This window comes from Macrobrachium nipponense, chromosome 19 (assembly GCF_015104395.2).
Source record: "Macrobrachium nipponense isolate FS-2020 chromosome 19, ASM1510439v2, whole genome shotgun sequence".
NCBI classification, from domain to species: Eukaryota; Metazoa; Arthropoda; class Malacostraca; order Decapoda; family Palaemonidae; genus Macrobrachium; species Macrobrachium nipponense.
The window spans coordinates 53,927,569-53,952,766 of record NC_061088.1 but is presented as its reverse complement, the minus strand read 5'-3'; the positions used below and the strand labels follow the sequence as shown (position 1 = coordinate 53,952,766).

The window sequence follows — 25,198 nt, the reverse complement described above, 5'->3', positions numbered from 1 at the left end:
CGATTGGCTTCTCGGTCGGAATCAGAGAGTCGGTGCATGAAGGACCTTGGAACAACTCTGGATCTTGCCAGAAAGTTAGGAATTCTGGTCAACAAACAGAAGTCCCAGTTGGTTCCATCTCAGAGCATCCTTTATTTGGGGATGATTCTGAATGCTCAAGTTTTTCGGGCTTTTCTGTCCCCGAAGAGGGTTCAAGGCTGTCTGGAGACAGTTCAGGAGTTCTTGGACAAAAAGGTAAGTTCTGCCAATCAGTGGATGAGGCTCCTGGGCAAATTGACGTCAGTGGAGAAATTTGTGACGGTGGGAAGACTGCACATGAGACCTCTGCAGTTTTTCCTGAGAGCCTCTTGGTGCAGGAAGACACAACCAGACTCGATTACCTTTCCTGTCACAGATCAAATAAAAGAGGACCTAAGGTGGTGGCTCTCTCGAGCAAGGTTGGAAGAAGGGTTAGATTTACGACCCATCCTCCCGAACCTACAGTTCTTTTCCGACGCATCGGACACAGGTTGGGGAGCCCTACTGGGAAATCAACGGACTTCAGGAGCTTGGTCGGAGAAGGAGAAGAAGTTCCACATAAATGTAAAGGAACTGTTAGCAATTTTCTTAGGGCTCAGACAGTTCGGAGCTTAGTAGAAGGCCGAGTAGTGGCGCGTGCATTCCGACAACTCCACGGTCTCTCGTACGTGCGGAAACAGGGGGGGACTCAGTCTTTCTCTCTGTACGAAGTAGCCAAGGATCTCCTCCTGTGGTCAAACGAAGCGAAGGTTCAGCTAGTCCCGAGATTTGTTCCGGGAAAGATGAACGTCCTGGCGGACGAGTTAAGTCGTCAACAGCAAGTGTTACCTCTGGAGTGGACTTTGGACAACAAGATTTGTCAGAAACTTTGGCGCCTTTGGGGACGACCGTCAATAGACCTGTTCGCCACATCGAGGAACAACCGTCTTCCTCTCTTTTGTTCTCCAGTCCCAGATCCTCTAGCTTGGTCGGTGGACGCAATGCTGTTGGATTGGTCGGGTCTGGAAGCTTATGCATTCCCTCCGTTCGGTCTAATAAGAGAGGTGCTGAACAAGTTCATGTCGCACAGCAATGTAACGCTAACGTTAATCGCTCCCTTTTGGCCCAGGAAAGAGTGGTTCCCGACCTTCTCAGTTGTTAGTAGACTTCCCCAGACTTCTTCCTCCAGAGAAGTGGCTTCTCAAACAACCTCACTTCAAGAGGTTCCACCAAAACTTGTCCGCTCTAGCTCTGACAGGGTTCAGACTGTCCGGAATCTTGTCAGAGCGAAAGGATTTTCAAGAAGAGCTGCAGAAGCTATCGCTCGTTGTAGGAGAGAGTCTTCTAACAAACTCTATCAAGGGAAGTGGAGAATCTTCAGAGAGTGGTGTAGAAGTGCTAAAGTCTCTACTTCTGCGACCTCTTTAACAGAAATAGCAGATTTTCTTCTATTTCTTAGGAACTCTAAGAAACTGGCTCCTTCGACGATCAGAGGATAGATAGAGCCATGCTCTCTTCGGTTTTTCGACATCGAGGTTTGGATATTTCCTCCAATTCAGATCTGTCGGACCTCATTAGGTCTTTCGAAACCACTAAGCTCCCGCAAGATACAGTGGCTTGGAACTTAGATGTGGTGCTTAAGTTCCTCATGGGGCCACCGTGAGCCTTTGAAGTCGGCTTCACTCAGGAACTTGACTAAGAAGGCACTCTTTCTTATTGCACTAGCTTCTGCTAAGCGTGTCAGCGAATTGCACGCTATAGACAAAAGAGTCGGTTTCTCTCAAGGCAATGCTGTATTTTCGGTATCTTTGACCTTTCTAGCCAAAAATGAGAATCCTTCTAATCCTTGGCCGAGGAGTTTTGTGGTAAGGAACTTATCTGATTTGGTTGGACATGAGGAGGAAGAAAGGCTCTTATGTCCAGTCAGGGCTATTAAGCAGTATCTGTTTGCCACTAAGGGTATCAGAGGACAATCTTCTAAGCTCTGGACCTCGGTTCAAAATCCCTCTCGTCCTCTTTCTAAGAATGCTATATCGTTCTTTATTAGAGAGCTTATCAGGGAAGCTCACTCGCAGTCCGAGAACGACAATCTTTCCGTTCTGAGAGTTAAAGCTCACGAGGTTAGAGCAGTGGCAACTTCTTTAGCATTCAGAAAGAATTTATCTTTAGCTTCGATTCTTCAGAGCACGTTCTGGAGATCGAATTCGGTTTTTGCGAGTCATTATCTCAAAGAGATAGAAACGGTTTTCGAGAATTGTAAAACGTTAGGTCCGGTGGCGGTTTCTGGCATGGTGTTGGGAGAAACGGCACAGGGGTCGTCACCTCTATGCTAACTTTTCACCTTGAATAGGTTGTCGAGTTCAAGGGAAGCTGGGGTACTGAGTACCTGGGATACTCACCAGTCTGTTAGGTCAGATTTTACAATGGTTGGGTATATATGTTTTTAAATCTGGTGTTGGTGACAAATGTTTTGTATGATTGAATTTCTGGTCTTAGCCCAGGGCAAGGGCAATCTTTGTTGTTACTATCCTCCGTCAGTCAGCCTTGACTCGCTTGAACTACGGAAGGATTCCACTCCTGTAGAGGCTAACTTTGGTCAAATTCCAATTCCTCTACAATAGTAAGAAGAGCACCGACCAGAGGCAGTAACAGTCTGCTGTAGCTCTCTTACAAGGTAAGGTACAACAGACACCTTGAGTGTTTACTGGTATTGCAATAAATGTAACCATTTAAAAATACTAGTGGTCCACTGAATCCCACCTTCCCATAAATGTGTAATCAGCTCTATAATTGTTCGGTAAGACACTACAATAAAAATGAAATTTTCATTATTAAAATGAAGTTTTATTGTATACTTACCGAACAATTATGATTATACCCACCCTCCTCCCCTTAGGTGGACGGACGGGCAGAAAGAATTGGATTCACCTGGGCAGTTGTACCTGGTTCTCCCGCGAGTGGAGGGAGATGACGTCATCACCACCAGTGTTGGCGACGCCGACGCGCTAAATTTGAATTTAGTATCCTGCCGCTCGTGGAAATCACGGCTCTATAATTGTTCGGTAAGTATACAATAAAACTTCATTTTAATAATGAAAATTTCATTTTTATCATAAAAATATAATTTCTATATGTCTTGAGTGTTAGTTTTGCCCATATTCCCCACCTCCTTCAGTGTGGATTCAGCTGAATAATTACCGAGTAAGTTACATATAAAAAAATGACATTTTTATGATAAAATAAGGTTTTATAAATACTTGCCCAGTAATTACAGATGGAGCCCACCCTCTTCCTTGCACATGTACATTAAATTTAAAACATAGGTAAATTGAGTTATTTGGCTGGGTTGTTCCTTTCTTACCCTGAAAGTGGGTGGGTCTTGTCACCTACATAAAGAAAAGAATTGCTACCCAAAATTTAAAGAATACAAGCTACTGTTGAGTAGGAACTCTTAGTCAAGTAATTACTGAATAATTATATATGAAACTTGATTAGTCATAAAAATGTCATTTTTACCCTCCTCATACCACCCTGTTGAAAAAGTTAAGTATATCTTAGTTTTACCTGACCACTGAGCTGATTAACAACTCTTCTAAGGCTGGCCCGAAGGATTAGATATTTTTACATGGCTAGAAACAAATTGGTCACCTAGCAACAGGACTTACAGCTTATTGTGGGATCCGAACCTATTATATCGAGAAATGAATTTCTATCACCAGAAATAAATTCCTCTGATTCCGCATTGCCCAAGCTGAGAATCGAACTTCGGACCACTGGATGGGTAGCCTGATCACAAAAACCACTCGTCCAACGAGGAACTCATACCACCCTGTGTAGTCCCATTATTTCCATCTGTGGAGCAGAATATAGCTGCAGATGGGTTGGTGTGCACAATGGAATGGTCAGGACCAACCCAGGCCAGTGTGTGACTGTTGTCCTAACCTTTTTGTATTTTTTTCATTTTAAGAAGATTTGGTGACAGTCGAAGTGCACTAAATGCGAGTGCTCCACATAAGAAAGCGTAGGTTCGTATGTTAGGAAAAATACAAATTACTTTAGAATTTGGGATTTTGACTGGAGACCTGAGCCCAGGGTCCTGCTGCTCAGGCCAACCAACCATTTCTCCAGTTTCATGGTTGGTTACATGAGTCAGGATTTTCCTTCATGCAAGACAACTGGGATCATGGCAATTTCTTGGTGGCTCTAAACTCCAGTCAGTAGCAAGGACTGACCTCCTGCCTAAGAAGTTTCAAATAATATGTAATGGTTTGTACAGTAAATATTCACATAAGAATAAATAAAAAATTTAGAATACACATAAGAATAAATAAAAAATTTAGAATAAGTTTATATTTTTAATAGATATACAAACCAGAGCCTTGTATATTATTTTCCATCTCAACTGTCCTGCTCATATTTTTCCCAGGCATACAAACCAGAGCCTTTTGTATTATTTCCCATCTCAACTGCCTTGCTCAGTCACTGCAGTTGAAGGGGAACTGAGTGCAGTGGGCAGTGAGTTTGGGACACTGCCACATTCAACCACCATCTCTACCTGTTACCAAGTGTTTGACTGGTTTCCAGCTCATGCTGAAAGATACTGCTACTGTACTATATAAAAGCCTTTGGTTTTATACCTAGGAAAAATACAAATGATTAAAAATTTAAGGTTATGAGCCACATGTAGCTGTTTGTATGGAAGTATACATTGTTTGAAGACTCTTCTCTAAACATGTTTAGAGAAGATGGTGAAATGGAAATTGATAACCATGGATAAGAGGCTTTTTGTATAACAAAAAAGTTTCTTCAATACAACTCTTTGTTTAGTTAGCATATTTTTATATATGAAGCCCTTACACACCAACCTGTCGAGTCAGACAAGAGAACATCCTCAATGATTAATGCATTAATGTCGGGCCTTCTTGAGTTACATATGAATAGTAAAGTGCCACTTAATTGAAATTTCCCATACTGTACAACTCAAAATTCCTTTGTGGTAAATATACGTAGGTTCTTAACCCTTAAACGCCCAGCCGATATTTACGAAAGTGTCTCCTGTATGCCGGCGGCGTTTGCGAGTGAGCGCCGAAGCGAAAAAAAAAGTAATTTTATAAAAATCACAGCACGCTTAATTTTCGAGATTAAGAGTTAATTTTTGGCTCCTTTTTTTATCATTGCCTGAAGTTTAGTATGCAGCCATGAGAAATGAAAAAAAATATCATTATCACATATAAATATTGGAATATATGACAGCGCGAAAAAAAAATTTCATAATTGTATACAAATTGCGCTGTGGGCAACAGTTAAAACTAGTGACTTAATTATTTTTCGTTGTACTTTACACTAAATTGCGATGATTTTGGTATATAACAAATTGTAAAACTATCAAAGCAACACAGAGAAAAATATTATCACAATATGATGCATGAATTCGTAACGCGCGGATGTAAAAAAAAAAAAAGCTGTTTTCAAAAATTCACCATAAATTGAAATATTGTGCTATAGACTTCCTGTTTGTTGCAAAATGAAGGTAATTGATTGAATATTACCAATTCGGTCGAGTAAAGTTGACCGAAGGTAGAATTTTTTTTTATTTATCGTTATTTATATGAAAATATTTCAAAACTGATAGAAGCTACAACCATTGGTTGTATTTTCTTGTATTCTACATGAAATTGCGCTTATTTTCATATACATAACTTTATGTAACGGCTAATTTAAAATGGTGCAAACATTACGACAATCGAATGAAAAAATTATGATTTTTTCGGAAGTTACCGCGCTGGCGTAAGGAAAATGTTTTTTTCATAAATTCACCATAAATTGAAATATTGTTCTAGAGACTTCCAATTTGTTGCAAAATAAAGGTAAATGATTGAATATTACTAGAATGTAATAGTTCTAGCTTACAATTGCGTTTTTTGACCATCTTGGTCGAGTCAATGTTGACCGAAGGTTGAAATTTTGGCACATCGTTATTTATATGAAAATATTTCAAAACTGATAAAAGCTACAACCTTGGGTTGTTTTTTGTTGCATTCTACATGAAATTGCACATATTTCCATATATAAAACTTTATGTAACGGCTGATTTAAAATGGTGCAAACATTACGACAATCGGACAAAAAATTTATGGTTTTTTCGGAAGAATTACGCGCGGACATAAGGATCCATAAATTCACCATAAATCAAAATATTGTTCTAGAGACTTCTAATTTGTTGCAAAATAAAGGTAAATAATTGAATATTACTAGAATGTAAGAGTTTTCGCTTACAATTGCGTTTTTCGACCATTTCGGTCGTGTCAAGGTTGACCGAAGGTTGATATTTTGGCACTTATCATTATTTATATGAAAATATTTCAAAACTGATAAAAGCTACAACCATGAGTTGTTTTAGTTGTATTCTACATGAAATTGCGCACATTTTCATATATAAAATTTTAACGGCTAATATAAAACTGCAAACATTACTACAGTCGGACATAAAGATTTCTGATTTTATCGGCAGTTACCGCGCAGACGTAGGAAAAAAAGTTTTTTTTCTAAAATTCACCATAAATCAAAATATTGTGCTAGAGACTTCCAATTTGTTGCAAAATGAGGGTAAATCATTGAATATTATTAGAATGTAAGAGTTTTAGCTTAAAATTGCAGTTTTCGATCATTTTGGTAGAGTCAAAGTTGACCGAAGGTTGAAAATTTGGCACTTATTGTTATTTATATGAAAATATTTCAAAACTGATAGAAGCTACAACCATGGGATGTTTTTTGTTGTATTGTACATGAAATTGCGCACATTTCCATATATAAAACTTTATGTAACGGCTAATATAAAACTGTGCAAACATTACGACTTTTTCGGAAGAGTTACCGCGCGGACGTAAGGAAAAAGTGTTTTTCATAAATTCACCATAAATCGAAATATTGTGCTAGAGACTTCTAATTTGTTGTAACATGAAGGTAAATAATTGAATATTACTAGAATATAAGAGTTTTAGCTTACAATTGCGTTTTTTTACCATCTCGGTAGAGTCCAAGTTGACCTAAGGTTGAAATTTTGGCACATCGTTATTTATATGAAAATATTTAAAAACTTATAAAAGCTACAACAATGAGTTGTTTTTTGTTGTATTCTACATGGAATTGCTCACATTTCCATATATAAAACTCTATGTAACGGCTAATATAAAATGGTGCAAAAATTATGTCAAAGTGACGAAATAATTTCTGAGATGTGTCGCTGATGCTTTTTAGTGTGAGAAGAAAGAAATTCGCGCTTGCGCGCCTGGGTAACGATTGTAAACAAAACAACAGCTTGATCCGTGAACTCCCAGCATCCCCCAAGGCGCGTGATTCAAAAGTTTTCGCCTAGGAGGCCTATAACTATTTTTCCGCGAATTAAAAAAAAAAAATTTTTTACGTTTCATACGTCGGTTTAGCACCCAACAGACAATTTCCGTCAACGTTTAATATGTCCAATTGGCGTTAAAGGGTTAATAATGCATATATGTAGGTAATATTTGCATTGGTGGATTTTTTTTTTTTGTACATTAATGAACACTGTAAATACCATTACAGATGTAATGACTAATTTTAGTGGACAAGACTGAGCTCATGTCAATATTTTTCAGTTCCAAGAATGGATCTATATATATAAGTTGTATAGAATTTGGTGGAAGTGCATAAGCCTTCCAAAATATCACTTGGGATTTAGTTTTTGTTCTGTGGTTATAGTCAAATGCAGTAATACTGTTGTACTGAGTTGTTATGATGTTATGATGATTAACCAACAATTGTGTTTTCTTTTTGTTTTACAGTGGATCCACTCATTCATTGCCCTATGTGCAAGAAAGGGTTCCCTCAAGAAAGTATTTTAGACAATATGTTCATATGTGAAGCTCAAAGTGGGGAAAGAGGGTCAGTTGCAGGAGCTGAAGAAAGCTTTACTTGCACATCTTGTAGTGATGAAGCAATTGCCACTGGGCTCTGCACAGACTGTTCAGAATGGCTGTGTGATCAATGCATACAGGTAAGTGTAATTGCGACATTATATAAGTAACTATGCTGTCTAATGAAGACCAGTTTTGTTTCAGCTGTGGAATGTCTATATGTTATCAAAAAAGGAAAATAATTTTCATTTAAGCACTTACCAAGTACGATTACATAGCTATATAGTTTGTAACTTGTGCAGCAGCCTTTACAGGTAGTGTTTGAGTTACGATAATTCACCTTGCTATAATCCGATTTTGCAATGGGACTAGCAATTAACTCTTGATACGACAGTATTTTGAAAATATTTTTTAATTTCTTGCTCTACGGGCCTACAATCAGGCAGTGTGAGACTGAATTACAGTAGACAAACTTCTTTTCCTCTATCTCTTTATCCTATCTTTTAGTTAGATATGTTAAAAAAGTAAAAGAGAGAATGATGAAGGTATTGTTAGGAACATTATTTTCATTTCTCACACTTACTGGCTTTTCAAATCTCTCAAAATCAAACAACCCATCACATACTTTCTCCAGACAACCTATCACATACTTTCTCCAGACAACTCGATAAACATACCCTTACTCTTTCTACTCCTCCTTTTAGACTTTCTCTTATGTTCCACCAACACTAGCTGTGTATCTCCCCAATTAAATCTTCTATTTCTTCATTCTCATGCTCCACCTCCCTCAACAACTTCCTAATGGGATGCAATATTATTATATATTGCAGTGGTTCTCTCCATCTCAGCTGATTATAGTGTGCTCTTACCTTTGGGGGCCGGCCGGCTAATTCCATTGTTTAAGGACAGGACTTTGACATTCATACCACTTAATAAGGTGACTTGGGTCATCTCCAAACCCCATATGATTTTCACCTCTGACCTTCGGTTTTGTGATGCCAGGGCGATTTATCCCAAAAATAACCATTTTTCAAATTCTGTCTCCTCCCGTGTTATTTAATATTAAGACCTGGGATTACTACCATATGTAGACCCTCCAATCAAAGTGCTAATGTGAATTTTTCATAATGGTAAAAAAGTAAACGCTATAAATCAGGAAAAAAAGAAAAGAAAAACGGGCTCTATTTGATTGTTCTATAATCTTTTAAATATACCAAATTTCAATGCTATAGCTGTAAAACTAAGTGAGAAGATATATTTTGAAGGTCAATAAGTATAGTTTTGAGATACGGGCGTTCAAAGTTTTCCTTTGTATTTTTATAGACAATGTTAATAAATAATGATTATTATGAATGTATTTTTTTTTTGGTATTAATAAACCAAAACTCTGTTATTTATCATAATTTAATCATAAATGATGATCTCTTTGCTCATATATTGTAGCCTGGGGCACTGCGTCAGGCAAGACGGGGCACTCCTTCCTCTCTCTCTTTCTCCTTCACTAACTAGGCTTATTACAGCGAATTTTCTTCTTCTGTATGTTTGAGAGATGTTTTCCTTGTATTTTCCTCTTCGGCATCCTGAAATTCTTGCCAAAACAAAGATAAACAAACTTAAAAGCAAGAGAATGTCAAGAGGTGAGACTTGAATGTGTACTCTCATTTTACAAAGACAATGTTAATAAATTATGATTATTATAAATTTCATATTCCTTTTTGGGTATTAATAGACAAAAACTATGTTATATATCATAAATGAAGATCCCTTTGCTCAAAGATCATAGCCTGGGGCACTGTGCGACGTGTGCGTCAGGTAAGATGGGGCATTCCTTACTACGCACCCCTCCCTCTCTCTCTTCACTAACTATACGCTAATATTGCATATATTATGATATTCTGTAGTCATATTAGAGCCAATTTTCTTTGTATGTTAGTGAGATGTTTTGCTAGTCTTTTCCTCATTGGCATGATGAAATTCTTGCCGAAACAAAGATAAACATACGTAAAAGCAAGCGAATGTCAGAGGTGAAACTCAACATGTACACTTCATGCGGTTTGTGCTCACACTGAAAGGTGGTATGCTGACTTCCCCTCCCGTCTGCGATTCATGGAATCTCTACAGATGCCATGGCTCACACAATTTCTATGACAATAATTATCAAATTTTATGTATGCAACCTACCAATTAGTTACAAAGCTATAGTTTCTAAAACTGTCAGCAGGTAGAATTGTTGAAATTTGCGGAAGCGCTAGTTTGTTTTGGTCAAGTGATACCCCCCGCCCACTATCGGGGGAGTGAGGAACTAACACCATCCGAAAATCAGTTGTTTCTGCCGGCTGGTACTGTCAACACAGTTTCAGTAGCAGCGGAATTTTTGGAATTCTTTGCTGTCGCTCTTAGTTGGAGTTATTTGGTGAAGTACTTTTGAATATTGGAAGTTTTGTTTTTGGTGATAGCTATTTAGGAATTGATAATAGTTTTAAATAGTTTTGCACCGAAATTTACTAGTTTTGAATTGGTCTATATAATGTCAGACACTAGTTCATCTGGGATTAGGTATTGTAGTATAGGCTGCAATACTAGGATCGCTAAAGTGGGTATGATCCACATTCAGTTTGCACAGGTTGTAGGGGACAGACTTGTACACCAGATCAAACTTGTGGGGAGTGTATTAATTGGGATCAAAGAAATTGGAAAATCTTGACTAGTTACACGAACAAGTTAGAGAGAGATAAAAAGAGAAAAGCGGCTTCTAGAGCTAAAGCAAAAAACTTAATTAGTCAGGAACTGTCTAATTATAATTTGTCTCTTTCTGAACCTTCCCCTCCACCTGTCATTCCCAGTCCTAATCTTGGCTCTCTCACACCCGTACCCGATGCTGTGACCAATTTAGAGGCAAGAGTCAATCAGAAATTTTCTATCATGCTCCAAGTGAAGTGAGTGCAAGTGTAAGTTTTGTGGAGGAGGTGGCTGTTCGGCCCACTGATCCTCCTAGGCAAAGGTCCCTGTCAAACTCCCCAGAACCTGGGAGGAGGCATACTGGTAGCCCAATAGTGGGGTCTGCCCACAAGCAGTCGCCCCCTCAGGCGATTCTGTTGACAAATTCCAGATCGCAACAGAGTGCCATTGGAAAGGCGTCTCTAAAGGAGTACCGCTGTCGTCTAGTGCTTCCAGCTCCGGGGAGTCCTCTCCCAGGCGCCAGTGGGGATTCCATGAAGAGTCCCGTCCATTGAAAAGGAGGGCTCGTAAGTTGTCTCCCTCTCCAGTCCCCTGTAAAAAGGCTAGCCCTTTATGGAAGGAACAGCCTTCGTGTAGTTTTTGGGACTCTCCAGAGAGATTCTCTCAGGATACGGCAGGAGAGGGACGTCGTAGTGAGAGGATTACATCCCCTAAGTCGAAGTCGTTGTCGAGAAAGTCTTCCTCTAGCAGACGTTCAGAGGTGAAGAGTTCGGGGAAGAGTAGACTCTTGGAGATGTCGTCAGCACCGGTCCGCACATGTAATACTGAAGGACAGGTAAGACTGCCACCAGTCCCTCCTGTAATCCCCGAGACTCCTGGGAGATATTTTCAGCGTTCGGAGCATGAGAACACGCAGACTCCCGAGCGCCCATCGGCGCCACAGTTTGCCCGCTCGCCAGAGCAGCCTTTGGCGCCCGGAACTTCCGCAGCGATGCTAAAACAACCTTTGGCTCCCAAACGTCCATTGGCGCCCAGGAATGCAGTTGCAACCGAGCGTCCACTAGCTCCCGAGCGCCCACTAGCGCCCGGGAATCCACAAGCACCCAAGCGTCAAAGAGCGCCCGAGCATCCACAGGTATATATGCAACCAAGTGCACAGAGGAACCAGTCTGAAGTGCTTGGGCAGCCTATGTCATCAATTTCAGCTTCGGGCCTACCGACAGGACTTCAGGTGATGGCTGCCCCCGATCGTTCTCTGTCAGCCATCCAAAATAAGTTAGACAGGATTTTGAGCTTTGTTCAATCTGCGGCGCCCCCTATCCAACCTGTAGAGACTTTTTCAACCTATTTCTTCAGCCGAAGAAGAAGAAAAAGGAGAAGAGGAGGATAAAGAGTCTTCTCTCATTGCCTACAAAGGCTTGCTTTTTTTACTTTGTAGACAATTTTTCAGATTCATTCTCGCCAGTAACCCCCACGTCTCCAGTGTCTTCTTACATGAGGGACAACCAGGAAGACTCCAGGAAATTACCGAAACTAGTACTGTCTTTTTCGGTTCGAAAAGCATTAAAGGAAATTAACCTTTGGCTTGAGGATAAGAGGGATCAAGGCAAGGTCAACTTCTACTTCCCTCCTTCTCGTCTTTCATCTAGGTGTGTCTGCCTCCGCCCAGGGAGACTTCTCTCACAATCCCCTAAACGGACTAGAGAAAACATCCCTAGTGTATGCCCCTCGCCAGCCAGCCGAGGACAACCCTTTCGGGGCAGGGGATTCGGTAGATATTTCCCAAGATCAAGGGGCAGAGCACGTTTCACCCTTGATTCCATTAAAAAATCCTCAACCAACCCCTCGACCAAGAAGTAGTGTATCAGTCCTTCGTGCGCCAGTAGGAGCGAGACTCCATCAGTTTTGGGAAGAATGGGAAGCAAGAGGGGTGAAACCTTGGATCACAATAGAGTTAGTAGAGGAACCACTAACACCAGGGTTTTACAATCGTCTGTTGTTGTTCCCAAGTCATCGGGGTGATGGAGACCCGTATTGGACGTAAGCACTCTGAACCTTTATGTGCAGAAGACAAAGTTCAAGATGGAGACGAATCAGTCTGTCCTTTCATCAATCCGTCAAGGGGATTGGATGATCTCCATCAATATGGAGGACGCATATTTTCACATCCCAATACACCAAAACTTACCTGTCAGATATATACATAGCTAAGACTCCGTCGTCCCCGACAGAAATTCAAATTTCGCGCCACTCGCTACAGGTAGGTCAGGTGATCTACCGGCCTGCCCTGGGCGGCAGGACTAGGAACCATTCCCGTTTTCTATCATATTTTCTCTGTCGCCGGTGGTATCAACATTGTTGCTATTACCTCCTGACTTAGATTCTTATTTCGTCCTTTGATCATCGTTTCTCGGCTTTTTGGTGACGTATCTGGATCGTGTTTTTGGCATTCGCTACTGTGGACTGATTTTGGACTTGCTTTTTGGAATTTTCTCAGTATGTCTGATTCAAATGTGAGTGTGAGAATGTGTGTGAATGTAGGCTGCAGGGTGAGGATACCGAAAGCTTTGGTTGATCCTCACACTGTATGTCGTAAATGTAGGGGGTTTCAGTGTTCTGCTACTAATACTTGTCATGAATGTGAGGGATTAAATGCAGAAGAATGGAAGACTTTAACTTCTTATTTGAAGAAGTTAGAGAGGGATAGGGTTAGACGTTTGAAAGGTGTGAGTACAAGGCCTATTGAGCCTTTTATTGATCCTTATTCTAATCCTGATGAGTTGGATTCTCCCTATTTGTCTAATTCACAAGCTTTACTTTCGGAATCGGCCTCGGAAATCGCCGATCTGAAAGCTACAATTCAGCAGATGAAGTCCAAAATGGCGGACTTACAAGGTAAGGCTAGTGAAAGTGATCATTACAGTGAAGTGAGTTCTCCCAGTGTGTTGTGGAGGGGGCGTTTGATCGTCCCTGCGACGCTCCCAGGCCTAGACCTCTTCCAAGCTCCCATGCCCAGAGGAGAAGGAAAGTCGAAAGCCTTAAGGAGGTCGTGGGGAATCCCCAACGGTCAAACGTCCCTTCAGCAGGCTCTGTTTCGTTGCAGGCTGCTCAGGGGCGCTTTAGAAAAAGCGTCCTGCGTGAGTGTTTCTCATCCTCTCCCTCTCCCTCACCTAAACAAGGGTGGAAGGAGTCGGATCTATCTAGGCCTCTGAAACGGCATTTGAAAGAACCTGAATGGATTCGAGCCGGAGCGTTGTTTCTCAGATGAAGCACCCTCGTCTATTAAAAGGCGAAGGTGGCTGGTCAGCGTACGACCCGACGTGGACGTGGAAGAACGCTTCCTACTCCTTCTCCCCCGATTGAAGATGACGTGGGAGAAGCTTCAAGGAAGATTCTCTTGGCAGTACAGGAACAACTAGCCTCTTTGGTGGGAGTGTTAGCGAGGGATCCTCCTCGTAGGAAGGACGTTTCGCAAATCAATCAAAGTCTCGTCCTCTCTCCCCTGCAAAGCGAGAGACGTCATGCAGACGTGAAGCTTCCAAACATACCGCAGAGGCGTCGGTTTCGAGAGTGAGATCGAGGGAACCTTACGGCAGACACGTAACGCCAGATAGACGTGAGGCGTCTTATAGGCATGAAGCGTCATTAAAAGCTTCTTATAAGCGCGAGGCTCCAACCAACGGTATTGGCGCCAGTTAGGACGCCAGTTGAGAGCGAAGCGATCTTCCAGGCGGAGTGCGGAAAACCCCCCCAAGGCGTCATCCAGACCGGTTCAGCAAGACCAGACAATCGGGAGGCGTCAGCCAGGGACGCTTGGCGGACGAGAAGCGTTCATCCAAGCGGGAGGTGTCATCCATTTATGGAGAGAAACCTAGGCTGTTGGCGCCTTCCAAGAATATTAAAGCTGTGAAGAGGAAGGAATATCATTCCCTTAGCCCCTCTCCTATCAGGAGTTTGTCTCCCCCAGAGGAAAGACGTACTGATTTGTCAGCGGAGACTCATCTAGACCCCGAGTTAGAAGTAAACTCGGAGGACGAGTATCAGGGAGAGAAGGACTGTCGAACTATAAAGTTTTGACAGCCTTGCTTCTAGAAGAGTATGGAGACGACTTGACCCCTGCCGCTCCTCCTTCGTCGCTCCTCCTTTTCTCGCGCTCTTTCCTCCGAGTGCTAAGGCGAAGAAGTCTTCGTCTTTTCTTAGAATGAAGCCCGCCATTTCGATGAAGAGGGCTCTTCAGTCATTAGACTCATGGATGAAGTCGAAGAAGGAGTTGGTAAGAACGGTCTTCTGCATGCCCCCAGCGAGACTAGCTGGTAAAAGAGGCATTTGGTATCAGACGGGAGAGAATATGGGCATTTCTCTTCCGTCTTCGACAGAAGCGGACTTTTCGACCTTAGTTGACGCTTCTCGTAGACAAGGTTTGAACTCTGCCCGTATAACTTGGGGCATTTCAGAACTGGATCATCTCTCAAGGGATCTTCCATGTATTGGAAGTTTTCAACTTCTTAGATTGGTCCCTTGGGGTGATGTCCAAGAAAGCCCATGATTCTGAAGGACTCGAACCAGAAGTCCTTCTGTGTATTTTGTCTTGTATAGACAAAGCGGTTCAGGATGGCTCGGTTGAGATCTCCTCTTTATTTGGAGCAGGTTTTCTTAAAAAGAGGACAGTTTATAGTGCCTTTTTGACCAAAGCGGTCTCCCACTCAGAGGGCAGCGCTACTGTACTCTCCATTGTCAGACTTTTTGTTGCCCTTCTCATTAGTGAAGGACATTTCTCGTTCATTAACTGAGAAGGCGACTCAAGACCTTCTGACGCAGTCAGCAAGGAAGAAGAAACCTGCTACTGCAACGGACAAGAAAGGACCGAGTACATCAGTTCAGCCCTTTCGAGGTGGCCCGACCTCCAGAGCTCCCGCAAGAAGGAAGGCTCCTGAGAAGAGAGGTAGGTCTGCCGTTTCGTCCCTTTAAAAAGGAAAGTGAATGCTTCTCTCCTCCAAGCACCAGTAGGGGTTGCCAAGGCTCCTGGGATTTGTGGAGGCGTGGGCACTTATAAACGCGACGCTTCATCGATGTCTGTAATAAGGAAGGGATATCGTATCCCTTTCCTGAACAACTCTCCCCTAACGTCAACACCGCGGGAACTAACAGCCAAGTACAAGGATCCTGTGCTGAGGGATACTCTTCGATCGATGGTGGATCAGATGTGGGACAAGAGAGCGATAGAACTAGTATTGGATCAAAACTCCCCGGGGTTTTACAATTTCCTTTTTCTGGTTGCGAAAGCCTCGGGAGGCTGGAGACCAGTACTAGACGTCAGCTCTCTGAACAAATTTGTTCAGAAGGAGAAGTTCTCGATGGAGACGTTCTGCCTCAGTTCCTTGCGTCAAATGCGACAAGGAGATTGGATGGTATCTCTGGGATCTCCAGGACGCCTATTTTCACGTCCCGATCCACCCTTCATCGAAGAAATTTTGAGAAGTATCTCCGTTTCATGACGGGGGGAAGGATCTTTCAGTTCAGAGCCTTGTGTTTCGGCCTTTCCACAGCTCCTCAGGTCTTCACAAGCCTGATAAAGAATGTGGCGAGGTTTCTTCACCTCAAAAGAGTAAATATCTCTCTGTATCTGGCACGGACTGGGCATCAGGGCCAGATCAGAGAGACAGTGCTTGGAGGACCTTACGTAACTTTAGGACCCTGATCACGATCGTTTGGGGAAATTACCTCGATAAACCCTCGAAGAAGTCACAGCGTGACCCCCAGACAGAAACTTAGTCATCTGGGGATTCAGATGGATTCTCGGGGTTTTTTTTCGAGTATTTCCTTCGCAAGAGAGAATCGCAAAAGGTTTGCAGAAAGTCTCTCTCTCTTTAAGGAAGGAACAGACGTCGGCGAGGGAATGGCTGAGCCTTCTAGGGACCCTTTCCTCGCTCGAACAGTTCTTCCCGCTAGGAAGACTTAATTTACGTCCGCTTCAGTTTTTCCTCAAGAGGTCTTGGAGTTGGAAAACCGGACATCTTTCAGACGCCTTTCCCATTCCAGTGGAGATAAGACCGCACTTGGAATGGTGGTTGCCCCCTCTGAAAGAGAACAAAGGGATCTCTCTAAAAATCCAGAACCCAGACCTAGTGTTGTACTCCGACGCATCGAGAAAGGTGGGGAGCAAACATTAGGCTCGAAGGAGGTGTCAGGCACCTGGGAAACAGCGCAGGTGTCTTGGCACACAAAATGCAAAGAGCTCTTCGCCGTACACTGCTTGAAGAGTCTAGAACCTCTGTTTCGAACAAAGTAGTTCAAGTAAATGTGGACAACACCACAGCACTTGCTACATTCGAAAACAAGGAGGGACTCACTCCTCGTTCCTTTACGAACTTACAAAGATCTTTTACTTTGGACGTCTCAGAGGAACATCTCCTTCTTACAAGGTTCTTTCAGGGAGAAAGGAATGTGAGGGCGGACAGGCTCAGCAGGAGGAACCAGGTCCTTCACACAGAGTGGACCCTACACGAAGAGGTGTGTCAAGATCTCTGGTCTCTGTGGGGGATTCCTCATGTGGATCTCTTCGCCACGTTCATCTCCAAAAGGCTGGCAGTCTTTTGCTCGGTCGTGGAAGCCCCAGAGCTCTTATGGTAGACGCCTTCCTGCTGGACTGGTCTCACGTAGAAATCTACGCTTTTCCTCCATTCAAAATCCTGGGACTAGTGCTGAAAAAGTTTGTGGCTTAAAAGGAGACGAGGATGACATTGATAGCCCCCTTTTGGCCGGCTCAAGACTGGTTCACGGAGGTGGTGGAGTGGATCGTAGACTTTCCCAGATCCCTACCAAGAAGGATGGATCTTCTCAAACAGCCACACTTCAAGAGGTATCATCAAAACCTCCCCGCTCTCGCTCTGACTGCCTTTCGACTATCGAAAGACTCGTCAGAGCGAGAGGGTTTTCTCGCGAAGTTGCAAGCGTGATCGCAAGAGCCCGCAGAACCTCCACTAGACAAGTATATCAGTCCAAGTGGGAGGTTTTTAGAAGGTGGTGTAGAACTAAGAAGTTGTCCTCCTCCACTACCTCTGTAGCGGAAATTGCGGATTTCCTTCTATTCCTGAGAGAGGAATCTCATCTAGCTGTATCCACAATAAAGGGATACAGAAGTATGCTCTCGGCAGTCTTCAGGAATAGAGGATTAGATCTGGCAGATAACAAGGATCTCCATGATCTCATAAGGTCCTTTGAGACTTCAAAGTCTAAGGAACCTGTCCCTTCTAACTGGAACCTAGACTTGGTTCTCAAGTTCCTTTCATCCGAAAGGTTCGAACCTCCTCATCTGGCATCGTTTAGAGACATCACCAGAAAATGCCTATTCCTATTATCTTTAGCTACGGCAAAGAGAATTAGTGAATTACATGCTCTGCAGGATAAAGTAGGATTCAAGGGAGACTCAGCTATTTGCTCGTTTAAGACCCTGTTTTTAGCTAAAAACGAGAATCCCACGAATCCCTGGCCTAAGTCATTCGAAGTCAAAGGCATATCGAGTCTCGTAGGCAGAGAAGCAGAGAGGTCTCTATGTCCTGTAAGAGCTCTTGAAATTCTACCTTCAGAGAAAAGCATCAGAGGGAGGCTCTAGGCAAGGTCTTTGTGTCGCGGTAAAAGACCCCACAAGATGATGTCCAAGAATGCTCTGGCATTTTTCTTTGTGAGAAACTTCATACAGACGCGCATAAGATCTGTCCTGACGAAGAGTTCCGACTGTTAAAAGTGAAAGCTCATGAAGTGAGAGCAGTAGCAACGTCTCTTGTTTCATAAGAATATGTCGCTTAAAAACATCATAGATACGACATTTTGGAGATGCAACTCAGTATTTGCATCTCATTACTTGAAAGACGTTCGTGTGACCTATGAGAAATTTTTTTCTCTGGGTCCTTTCGTATCGGCGGATACGATCCTGGGTATGGGAGCCGACACCAATCCTTAAGTATATACTTTCCTTCTTTTAAGATATGGTCTGGAGTCTCTTCTAACAAAAAGGACTTGGTTTAGCACGGGTGGCCGTCTCTGTTGTTCAGTAAGAGACTCTTGTCATATCTAATTAGATGAGTATAAAATTGTTTTTTTGAAAATTATGTATGTGTGCGTAGTGTGCTTTTTGAGTTATGGTTGTTGTGAAGAGTTCGGGGATAACTCGGAACAATCTTTATTTCTAACGTGGTTAGGATCAGGTGGTCGGGATGGTTGTGTGCTCCTTCATAAGGTGTATCGTCATATAAGTGGATCAGCACCATTGACAAAGTCCTTTCAGGCTCTGCCGAGTAAGCGGATAAGACCCCCTTCGGCAGACCCACAAGAACTCTTGGCCATAGATAATTTATATCTCGCTAAAGTTTCTTGAGGTGATGCAGACTACTGGGCAAACACCCCACGAAGTCTACCACCTATCAGGTTAGGAACCAAGGTTTTATTATACCACAAACATATGTTTGTTTTACCTGTCTATTCCATAAGTAGCTGTCTCTTACCTCCACCAAAGGGTGCCAATCAGCTATGTATATATCTGACAGGTAAGTTGATTGTATGAAATGATATTGTTATGTTACAATAAAAGTTTCAATACATACTTACCTGGCAGATATATACAATTAAAAGGCACCCACCCCAGCCTCCCCGCAGGAGACCAGGGGGGTGGAAGAGAGAAAAGTATGATAGAAAACGGGAATGGTTCCTAGTCCTGCCGCCCAGGGCAGGCCGGGTAGATCACCTGACCTACCTGTAGCGAGTGGCCGCGGAAATTGAATTTCTGTCGGGGACGACGGAGTCTTAGCTATGTATATATCTGCCAGGTAAGTATGTATGAAACTTTATTGTAACTAACAATATATATTTAAAAAAAAAGTGCAAATAGTGATCGATGTGTCGATTTTATAAATGTTTATGCTTTTATGTTTAAAATTGTGTATGAAAATGTATTACGAATAGGGTATTTTATTTCTGTCCAGAAATATGATAAAAAGGCAGCTTTTTGAAACTACCCCCTTTCAAGTATCAACTACGATGTTTTTTCAAGTTCGTTCTTGTAGGCCGCCATCTGCCGCTCTTCCGAAAATATAGAGTTAAAAAGAGTGCAAATTAGCGATCGATGTGCGATTTTTTCAAATGTTATGCTTTTATGTTTAAAAATGTGTATGAAAAATATATTACGTAAAGGTATTTTTCATTTTTTTTGTATAGAAATAAGATACAAATTAAGGCAGCCTTTGTAACTGCTCCACGTTGTCAGGGGATGTTTTTCGTTTTTATGTTCGTCTTCATCCGCCAGTTCCAAAAAATGCATTGTGTTTATTTTATTAATATGCTATTTTTTCCATAAATCCTTTAAATAGTTATAAATTTCACTGTATCCAAGAATATTGTATATTTCTCATATTATTGGATTTTAAAATACTCGGCAAACTTGTTAAGCCCGTATTCCGCGGAGCGGCCAATGTTGTTGTTTGAAATCAGCGATGAATACGAGTTTGTTTCACACCTAACGCAATTCTGAGCGAAGCTTTCTTTATAGTTAGCATAAAACGAATATCTATATACTTGACTTATATGAGACAAAGTTATTTTTCCTTAAACAGCGTGTTTTTAGTGGAAATATTATTGAATGTCTCGTTGTGAATGTGAACTACTATTTTTTTCGTTAAACAGATTACGCTGGCAGCATGTTTATTGCGTAAAAAAATTATGTGATTCCGTTCGCAATAATACTTATATCATCGTGATACGAACTTTACGTATTTAATCTTATACGGCGTGAAACCGACAGTAAAATGTGTTCTTTCAAGCACAGTAGTTTGATTTAAAATAATTTTATCCCAATTTATCTACAGTTGTGTGTTGCTGGCAGACGTTTACTGCAGTTTTATCCTTGTTGCCTATGTACGATAAATAGTCATTAGCAGCTTGAACAGTTTTCTCGCTTCAGTTATAAAACTAGGTTTAAATTTAACGGTATATTTCCCGATTGATCTTTAATCTATATTGAATCTCTGATCTATAGCGAAATAAAGTTATTACATAAGATATCTCAGTTCTATTCTATACATAATGGCATTTATAAAAATACGGCAATGTTGCACTGTAGACGATGATCGAAATACAAGCCAAACAGATGTTATCCAGTTCGGTTGTACTTAGAAAAAAAAAAAGTCTTTTCTCGTTCGGTTGTTTCATGGCCTGTACACGTTCACGCAACGAGTTATAACGTTTAAAAAACCATACTTTCAATCATTCACTTTGCTGTTATTGAACTTATGTAACTAGAAGATGGATAAATAAAGTTAGGCCATTGTAATTTGATCTCATAAATCGGGACTATCGTAAGACTAATGATCGTAAAACCTGAAACACTACAGCTACCTGTACACTGTATAAAACTTATTAATATCTTACATACTCTAGACACCCCACATGTACGTACAGTAAATTCTATAGTACTAAATGCATAAATATAATTTTACTTATTGCGCCGTTGTGGGATTACGGCGCCTTGACTGCGTCTAGAGTTTTCGAAAGAAGGTGTGCAGCGGCCGTAGGCTTTTAAAATCGCTCAGCGTCGAAAATCGCTTGGCGTCGGTGGCAGGAACGGAAAACCCCTGCCGCTAAACCGAGGGGCCGCCGTATTGTCATGATACAATAAAGTTTTTTTATTATACACTTACCTGGCCGGCAGATATATACAAAATAAATGCCCCACCCAGCCTCCCCTCAGGAGACAGGTGGAAGAGAAAATCTGATAGAAAATGGGAAATGGTTCCTATCTGGCACCAGCGGCCGGCAGGGCGGTAGATCACCTGACCTACCTGTAGCTTGTGCCGCGAAATTCGAATTTCTGTCGGGGACGACGGAGTCTATAGCTAAGTATATATCTGCCAGGTAAGTATGTATAAAACTTATGGTATCATGACATATCATTTTTGTATTATTAAATTTAAAAAATTATGAGATAGCCATGGATTTCACCTCCTACAATGTGGGAGTCAGCTATGTAACTACTTGGTAAGTTGCATAGTACATAAAAAGACTTTTATGATAAAATAAGATTTTATGTATACTACCAAAGTAGTTACATGATCAAAGCCATCCTATCCCATCCCACAGGATAATAGGGCATGAACAACTGATTTTTGGACGGCGTTGGTTTTCCCTCACCCCCCCCCCCCCCCCCCCCCCCCCCCCCCCCCCCCCCCCCCCCCCCCACCCCCCCCCCCCCCCCCCCCCCCGATAGTGGGGTTTTAGAAAATATAGTGTTATGTAACCCCTCTTACGCCGATTGGACGTATAAACGTCGAGATAAGTGTACTCCCGGGGTGCCAATTGGACGTATTAAACGTCGACATAAAAGTTTTTTTTTGTTAAAATCGCGGAAAAATACTTATAGGCCTACCAGCCGAAAACTTTTTGAATCACGCGCCCCACTGGGGGATGCTGGGAGCTCACGGATAAAGGCGTTGTTTTGTTTTACAGTCGTTACGAAGGCGGCGCAAGCGAATTCTTTCTTATCGCACTAAAAAGTATCAGTGACACATCTCAGAAATTATTTCGTCACTTTGACATAATTTTTGCACCATTTTAAATTAGCGGTACATGAGGTATTATATATGAAAATGTGCGCAAACTTCATGTTAGAAATACAACAAAAAAAAAATACTCATGATTGTAGCTTTTTATCAGTTTTGAAATATTTTCATAAATAACGATAAGTGCCAAAATTTCAACCTTCAGTCAACTTTGACTCTACAGAAATGGTCGAAAAACGCAATTGTAAGCTAAAACTCTTATATTTTAGTAATATTCAATCATTTTACCTAATTTTGCAACTAATTGGAAGTCTCTAGACACAATATTTTGTTTGATTTATGGTGAATTTATGAAAAAAACTTTCCTTTACGTCGCGCGGTAACTTCTTCGATAAATTTTTTTGTGTGATTGTCGTAAATGTTTGCACATTTTTTTAAATTTGCCGTACATAAAGTTTTATATATGGAAATGTGCGCAATTCATGCACAATACAACTAAAAACAAACCCATGGGGTTGAGCTTTTATCAGTTTTGAAATATTTTCATATAAATAACGATAAGTGCCAAAATTTCAACTTCTGTCAACTTTGATCTACCAAAATCGGGAAAGAAAAAAAAAGCAATTGTAAGCTAAAATCTATATCTAGTAAATTCAATCATTTTACTTCATTTTGCAACAAATTGGAAGTCTCTAGCACAATATTTTGATTTATGGTGAATTTATGAGAAAAAAAAAAATTTCCTTACGTCCGCGCAGTAACTCTTCCGAAAAAATTCAGAAATTTTTTTGTGCGAATGTCATAATGTTTACACCATTTTAAATTAGCCGTTACATAAAGTTTTATATATTAAAATGTGCGCAATTTCATGTAGAATACAACAAGAAATTATTAAAGGTTGTACCTTTTCACATTTTCGAAATATTTGCATATAAATCACGGTAAATAGAAAAAAAACCACATTCAGTCAACTTTGACTCTATCGAAAGTCGAAAAACGCAATTGTAAGCTAAAAAACTCTTACAGTCTAGTAAATTCAGTCATATATTCTTCATTTTTGAAAACAAATTTGAAGTCTCTAGCACAATATTTAGATTTATGATGAATTTAAAAAAAAAAAAACTTTCCTTCCCTCTGCGCGCGGATTCTCCGCCGCAAATCTCTGAAATGCGTACGTCGCATTATCGTTATATTTGCTCCGTTTCATATTAGGTGTTTCATAGTTTTATATATGAAAATGCGCGCAATTTCATGTAGAATACAACCAAAAATAATTGAAGGTTGTAGCTTTTCTCATTTTTGAAATATTTGCATATAAAAAAAATTAGACATTCAGTCAACTCGTACTTTTCTGCATCAACTCTCTTATCAGGTAAGGAATCAACAAACATTTTATATGATGTTGGCAAAATTTGTCTTATCCTCTTTCTAGCTACAGTGTTAATATTTTGAGGCAGAAATATCCATGCATCCCACCATCCCTCAATGTGGGGATCAGCTATATATTTAGTGGGTAAGTCCCATAATTTTATTATAAAATAGTTAATTTTTAATTATACTTAACCAGTATTTATATAATCAGAGCCCACCCTCCATCCCTTAGCATGGTTTTTCTCTTTAAGGGCATAAAACAGAGTTCTTTGCCAAGACATTCCTCTCTTCCCCAAAAGTGGGCGGAGTCATTGTTACCTAGCCAAAACAAAACTGAAAATTAGCATGAACCTCAAATTTCGGAATTTAACTGCTGGGTGAGTGAAACTTAGCTATATTATTACTGGGTAAGTATAATTAAAACTTTATTATGCAAATCAATTTTATACTTACCAAATAATTACATGATTGGAGCCTGCCCTTTTTCCTTCGCATAAACTTAAAGGCATAAACAAATTGAAGCCTTTTTGTTAGTTGTTCCTCTCTTTTCCCAAAAGTGGGCAGGGCTACTCACCCAGCCACTACAAAATAGTGCGACTTGCAAATTTCATAATTTTTTAGCTGCTGATCAAGTGAAACTTAGCAGTGTAATTACTTGGTATGATATAAAACCTTATTTTACTATAAAAAATGTCATTTTGTAAGGTAATATATTCTTGTAAGTTTTTATTTCATACATTCAACTTCCCTGTCAGATATATACTTAGCTATAGACTCCGTCGTCCCCGATAGAAATTCGAATTTCGCGGCACACGCTACAGGTAGGTAGGTAAAGGGTGGATCTAACCGGCCTGCCGCTGGTGGTGGCAGAAATAGGAACTAGGTTACCTTTGTAAGGACAGATTTTCTCTATCGTTTGGACTGTAAACATACGTTTACGGTTCCTCCTGATTTGATTTTCGTGTTTCATCGCCATCGATCTTCTGGGTGGGCTGTCTTTTTGCAGGGAAGTACTGGGTCTTGGTTCGGCATTACGCTTTTATTAACTTTTTAATGAATTTCGCTTCGAAATTCGAAGAAAAATACTAAGTGAAACTACCGAAATCATCGGTAGACACTCACATAGTTTGCCATAAGAGAATTATTAATATTTATTCATTATATATGTAATAAAAGTTACAACTTTATTAAAGGAAATATAAATTAAACTCTAATTTCCTACTTTATTTAGGAAGTCAGAAAAAGCATATAACTAGATACGCTTACTTTATAAGCTTTAATAGCGTTTGTGCTAACGAGCAGTTAGAGTATTAGCAGTACTAGTAGTTGTTGCATCCTCATCACCTTTTTACTCCTCAGAAACTACAAATTTATATATGCAAATTGAAGATAAATGGATAGCTCAAATGCAAGCTTTTAAAAGGTAAGAAGTGAATATAGTGTTCCCCCATTGCAATGGAGGGTGCGTCTGATCGGCTCTGTCTCGCTCCCAGGTCTAGACCTCTTCCAAGCTCACAAGCCCAGAGGAGAAGGAATGTCGACAACCGCAGGGGGGTTTCAGAGAATCCCCACCGATCAGGCGTCCCCTCGGCAGGTTCTGTAGAACGTCCCAGACTGCCAAGTTCGCCATTGGAAAGGCGTCCTAATGTAATGTGTTCCCCTTATTAGACGGATAAGGAGAAGAAAGTTTCAACGGCGTAGATTCAATGAAGA

At 41.0% G+C, this 25,198-nt stretch overlaps 1 pseudogene; it reads left to right on the top strand.

Moving 5' to 3' along the window:
* Positions 1-25,198, top strand: part of LOC135217020 (E3 ubiquitin-protein ligase TRIM33-like) — a 361,157-nt pseudogene that overhangs the window by 23,019 nt on the left and 312,940 nt on the right.